Genomic DNA, 6,472 nt, shown 5'->3' on the forward strand with positions numbered 1-6,472 from the left:
ACATGGCAAAGAAGTCAAAAGGAGATATTAAAAGACACTAACAAGCTCAAGCTGAAACCTCTGACGGGCCTGCTGACCAGTGACTCGGTTTGGACGGTGCGGCGGCAGAAATCCAGCATCAAATGTCCATCATGTCTGTGATGCTGATGAAAGTTGTTAATGACTTCTGGATCTGGCTGTAATACGTTGATCGATTACGGCAATGGAAAGTTAGTTACAAGATTGTCAGACTTCGAGAGGTGGATCAATTATCTGGAGTCATCGGAGAGGGAATTATCTGATAATCCGTTGGCGACCAAAGTTGATTTGGAACACGTTTTTGAAAAACTGGAAGAACTTGAGTATAGGAGCCGCTAGAATAACGTCCAAATTGTTGGAATTCCTGAGCATGAAGAAGGCAGAGATATGTTGAAATTCCTTAAGGTGCTCTTCCCGAGTCTGCTCGACATAACAGGCCATAAGCTGGAAAAAAGCAAGCTCACAATGTCCCGGCTTGCAGATTCGCTGAGGGAGACAGGCCCCGATCAATTCTGGCCAAATTTCTGAGATCATCCGACAAAGATCTTGTGTTGCGCGAGGCGAGGAGCAAAAGAAAGCTTTCTTGGAAGAATCACAACATTTTCTTTTTCCCAGACTTTGCGAATTCGACAAGAGAGAAACGTGATCAATTCAAGGAATGCAAGAAACTCTTACATCAACGGAAGATCGCTTTTGTTCTGATGTTCCCGGCCAAATTGAGAATAGATACTAAGGATGGCCGCAAAGTATTTACTTGCCCACAACAAGTGATGTCCTTCATAAAGTCAGTGGGGAGAGTAAGCCATTTGGTGTTTCTCATATGGCCCCCGAGTGGATTGACTTGGCTGTCTGAGGAGGCTGGGTGCCATTTTGTTTCTTTTTGTGTTGGTTCCACCTAGCGGCTGGAGTATGTTTTGTGGAATAACACTCCCTCAAGAAACTTTTGCATCGACAAAGGGTCACTTTTACACTGAAGTTCACGGCTAAATTGAGAATAGATACTAAGGATGGCCGCAAAATATTTCTATGTCCACAACTAGCGATGTCTTTCATAAAATCAATGGACGGAGGAAGTTACGGTGTGTTTCTCAGGTGCCTCAAGTGGACTGACTCACTGAACATGTCTTTGACCGTCCGAGGAAGCTGGGCACCTTTATTGTTTCTTTTTGTGCTGGTTCTGCATAGTGGCTGGAGTTTGTTTTGTGAAGTTACACTCCTTTGGGTCAGTTGTGGATGAATCTGCTCGTTCTCTGTGCTTATGCCTCCTATTGTTTGGAGTTTGTTTTGTGGAGTATTTTTGCAGGACATTGGAATGATTATGTCATCTACTGAATTCATGGATATAAATACAGACCAGGTGGTGTTTATTCGGGGCCACAGCTCTTCTGATAACATTAGGCGTCTCATCGATATTATGTGGTCAATGGCGAATAATCAGACTCCGGTCGCTGCCATCTCACTTGATGCCGAAAAGGTGTTTGATATGGTAGAATGGGATTATCTTTTTAAGATTTTGGAAATATATGGGTTCGGGAATACTTTTATTGGATGGATTAAGTTACTTTATAGACATCCGGTAGTGCCGTTACAGACATTTTGGATTCATTTCAGATTATTTTAATCTGGATAGGGGCAGCCAACAGGGTTGCCCTCTTTCCCCATTATTGTTCTGTCTTGCCCTGGAACTATTAGCAGCCGCGATAAGAGGGGAAGATGATTTTCCAGGGGTGGTGGCGCATATGCTTTTGCTTTACACAGATGATATTTTATTATTTGTCTCCGACCCCACTAGATCTATGCCTTGCCTCCACAGAAGTATTCATTCCTTTTCTAAGTTCTCGGGATACTGAGTTAATTGGTCTAAATCCAAAGCTTTGTCTCTGACAGTGTACTGCCCAGTAACGGCTTTTTCAGCCAAGTGCCTTTCAGTGGCCCAAAGAGGGCATTAATTATTTGGGCATTTTATTCCCAGCAAGTTTGTCTGATTTAATCAGAGTTAATTTAGATCCCTTAGTTTTTGAGCAATGTGGGCAGGTGGGCTTCATTACATTTATCTATGATTGAGAAGGTTAATGTTATTAAAATGAACTGTATTACACAATTTCTCCCTGTAGATGTCCCTCTCTCTTATTTCAAGCAATTTGAAAGCATAGTGAAGTCCTTCATTTGGAATGGTAAGTGTCCCAGGTTACATTTCAATAAGTTACATAGGCCGACTGACAAAGGTGGGCTAGGCCTACCCAAGATTTTGTTTTATTATTGTGCATTCGGTCTCAGACATTTGGCTCATTGGTCGCTTCCACCTGAGAGAGACCCTCCCTGGTTTTGTATTGAAAAGGAAGTTCTTGCCCCTGTCTCGCCACTGCAAAGCCCCTCTATCAGACTAATTGGAGAAGTTAAGTTACACCCCGTTACCTCGCATTTGCTATCGATATGGACAAAAGTGTCCAGAGTGTTCAATTCGGACATTTATTTAAACGTTGCCTTGAGCATATGGCTGAACCCTACACTATGTATTAATAAGTCCCCTTTCTGGTCATATTGGATTGTGAGGGGGGTTAATACACTCGGTGACCTATATAAGAGTGGAGAATTGAGATCTTTTGAAAATTTGATTCAACATTTGGGATTCCCAGATCTCAATTCTATAAGTATTTACAGCTGCGCCACCTGCTCTGCACTGTTTTTGGGAGTAGCACACGCCCACCTAAAGCAGCAGATACTCTGGGAGAGGTGCTTTTGGAAAAGGTCATGAGGCATTTCTCTCTGCTAATTCAGAGTCTGGGGGACGGAGCTTTAAATTCTCTCAAAAGATTATGGGAGGAAGATTTAAACTTATTATTGGAGGAAGGTGTGTTGGCTAGGATTCTAAAAAAACGTCAAGTCTGCATCTAGAGATGCAAGGGTGTGCCTTATGCAATTTAAGATTTTACATCGATTTTATTGGACCCCTTGTAAATTGTATAGGCTTGGTCTTAAAGACACACCCACCTGCTGGTGATGCCATTCAGAAGATGGAGGCACAATCCACGTTTTTTGGGGGTGTTGTAGATCCAAGAATTTTGGTTGAAGGTGCAAAGTTTTGTATGTGATGTGTTGAGCACTCAAATTTCATTCTGCCCCAGACTCTGTATTTTGGGAGATGGGGAGGTCATAAATTGGGTACATAAAAGTACATAAAAAATTGGGTTTTGACCAGTGTGATGATTGGTAGGCAGGTTATTTTAAGAGGATGGAAGTCAGATGGAGCATCCTCGTTCCCAGAGTGGTGTGCGGAGATGGGGAGGGTGGCTGCTTTCGAGGAGATGTCGAGCAAGAGGATGGGAGTAGGGAATTTTTTCAATAGGAAATGGGGCAACTATTTAGTGTTTTTGGGGGACTCTCGAAGAGGGGCGGTGGAGAGAGTAATTTAGTTTTTATTTATACTTGATTATTGTATTTTCTTTTTTTGTTGTTGTTTTAGTTTTGTGTTTTTTTTTTGTGTGTGTGTGTGTGTGTGTGTCTATATTTTATTGACCACAGGGGTGTTCGTGGGGGGTCAGGGTGTGGTGAGAGATTGGTAGGGGGAGGGGTTGTAGTGGGGGTTTAATGTTAAAAGTGATTGATTCATTATATATATGTTGTGTTTTTTCTTTGTGTTAACTTATGAATCAATAAAAATGTTAATTACAAAAAAAAAACCCAAATCTCAGTTGTCTCCACGTCTGAGACTGTCAGTCTGTGCATCTTATCACGTGGCTTATTGAGTGCGTTACTGTCTAGTGCGTGTGGAGGCTTCACGCTATTCTCTGCGGCATCCATGCACAACTCAGCATGCGCCTCACTGAGAGTGAGAACCACATTATAGCAACCATGAGGAGGTTAACCCAACATGACTCTACCCACCCTAGCAAATGGGCCAATTGGTTGCTTAGGAAGCCTGACTGGAATCACTCAGCATGCCCTGGATTCGAACTTGTGACTCCAGGTGTGGTAGTCAGTGTCTTTACTCGCTGAGCTACCCAGGCCCCCAAGTGTTATGGATCTTAACCCCATTGAGCTTTTGTGGGATCAGCTAGACTGAAAGGTGCGTGGGAATTGGCCGACAAGACAAGACAGCCACATCTATGGCAAGTGCTACTGGAAGCGTGGGGTGAAATGTCACCTGAGTATCTGGACAAACTGACAGCTAGAATGCCAAGGATCTGCAAAGCTGTCATTGCTGCACGTGGAGGATTTTTTGTTTAGAACTCTTTGAAGTAGTTTAAGAAGTTTTTTTCAAATTGTAATAGTAATTTTTCACATTATTAATGTCCTGACTATACTATACATTGTGATCAGATGAATGCCACTTTGATGAATAAAAGTACCAATTTCTTTTCATAAGAGCAAAATCTGTACATTATTCCAAACTTTTTTGGCCGCCAGTGTGTGTATATATACAGTGTATATATATATATATATATATATATATATATATATATATATACTGTATATATAAACCATACTCAAGCTTGTTTTTGGGAATTTACATATCCACATGCATATGTGAAAGACTGAAAACACAACTATGTGTAGAACATGGGAAAATCATAATCAATCCAAGCTGTAGAATGGTACTGTGTAGATGGATTTGTGCTGTGAGGTTACCGATCCCTTTCCACCACTCCTTCCCTAGGATGTTAGAGAAACTGGACAGCTTCTTCCAAGACACACCCAACCAATAGTGATCAGGACAGGCCCCAGGCCCCAGACCCCAATCCCCCCATTTATTATACACCCTCACAGCAGAGAGTACATTTATGCGTGGGTGTATTGTGAATATTGGCAGCCAGAATCTGAACCTTTTTCTTGGTCTAGAGCTATGGGGTGCAGAAGGTTGGCCAGAACAGCTGTGAGAATGTTAAAAAAAAAACATTATCGGCAGTCACAGACCAAATGAAGCTAGTTTGTAAAATGCTGGTGTATTTAAAGGTAAATGCCCACCTGCAAAATACATTTAGATTGGAGAAATGTTGTTTTCTTTTAATGGAAACAATTCTAATCACAGCAATTCATAAAAAGGTTATCTTTGATATTTAGTTTAACTGCTGTAGGAAAGACATATAGAATGTGCAGCATAATAACAAGGTCTCTTGGTATGAATTCTGGCCTAAAACATTTTCAGACAAGATATGCCACATTAATTTATTGTTCCCAACACAGCTCCTTCACCCATACAAAGATACTTAGGGACATTGTAATAGATAAAGGACGGGCAAGGAGGAGGCGGGAACCGGCTGAACAGTCAACATAAAGTTTAATGTAAAACCCAACTTAAAACAACATAAAACAAACATGGACACACAAATGCAGCACGGTCGCGTGCGTCTCTTTCTCTCTCAAACTGGCGTCTCCAGCTCCCCTTTATCTCGCTCTCCCGCTGGTCATCTGATTCAGCGGCAACTGTGCACCCTCATGACCCGGCCACGCCCTCCTCTTCATCACACTCCTCCCCCGCCCGATTCAGGCCGGGGCACCACCGGACTGATTTACCCCCCCGCTGCCCTTCCGGCCGTTCTGACAGCCAGTGGTCCACCCCTCCTCCTGGGAACCTGAGGAAGAGAGAGAGAGAGAGAGAGGAGAGAGAGAGAAAAACTTGCTCGCTGGTTCCCGGACACGCTGTCGCCCAGTCCTCAACCACTCATCCGCCCTCAGGTGGATGACAGCTCACTCCTCTGGCGGACAACAGCTCGCTCCTCCTCTGGCGGCCGGCAGCGAGCCCTCCGACCCCAGGTGGATGGAACCGCTCCTCCCCTTCTTGGCGACCGGCAGCGACCCTTCCATCCCCAGGCAGACAGCCGCGGCTGCTCCCCTGGTGGATGGCAGTGGCAAGGACTCCACAACAGCACATCCCTCCTCCCTCCTCCCTCCCAGGTTTCGGCACCACTGTTACAGATGCAGTGCGGTCGCGTGCGTCTCTCCCAAACTGACGTCTCCGGCTCCCCTTTATCTCGCTCTCCCGCTGATCATCTGATTCAGCGCCGGCCATGCATCCTCGTGGCCCGGCCACACCCTCCTCCTTGTCACAGACATCTCTCCTATAGGGTCACTCATGGCTCCAGCAATTGTCGTCATCGTCGTCATCATCATCATCATCATCATCCACTTACTGTATATCAGCATTTTTAAACCAAATTTTGTTTCCAAAAGCCCCTTTAATAGAAGCACATTGCCAAAGATATGGCCCATTTGAAGCTACAATCTAAAGCATGACACAAATCTAAGATCTAAGCTGGTTTTGTATACAAACATGCGCAGTTACATAATGGATTAGTGCAATCATATAGACAGTAGTACATTATTGCCGAACATATTTTCTTAGATACACTTTTAAATTCTCCTGATTAAAAATGGATTGCACCCACCAGACTAAATGTTCTAGTCCTGCAGCCAGAGAGCATGAGAAAACAATTTGAAAATCCTGCACCCTGCC

Source organism: Myxocyprinus asiaticus, chromosome 15, assembly GCF_019703515.2.
Source record: "Myxocyprinus asiaticus isolate MX2 ecotype Aquarium Trade chromosome 15, UBuf_Myxa_2, whole genome shotgun sequence".
Taxonomy (NCBI): Eukaryota; Metazoa; Chordata; class Actinopteri; order Cypriniformes; family Catostomidae; genus Myxocyprinus; species Myxocyprinus asiaticus.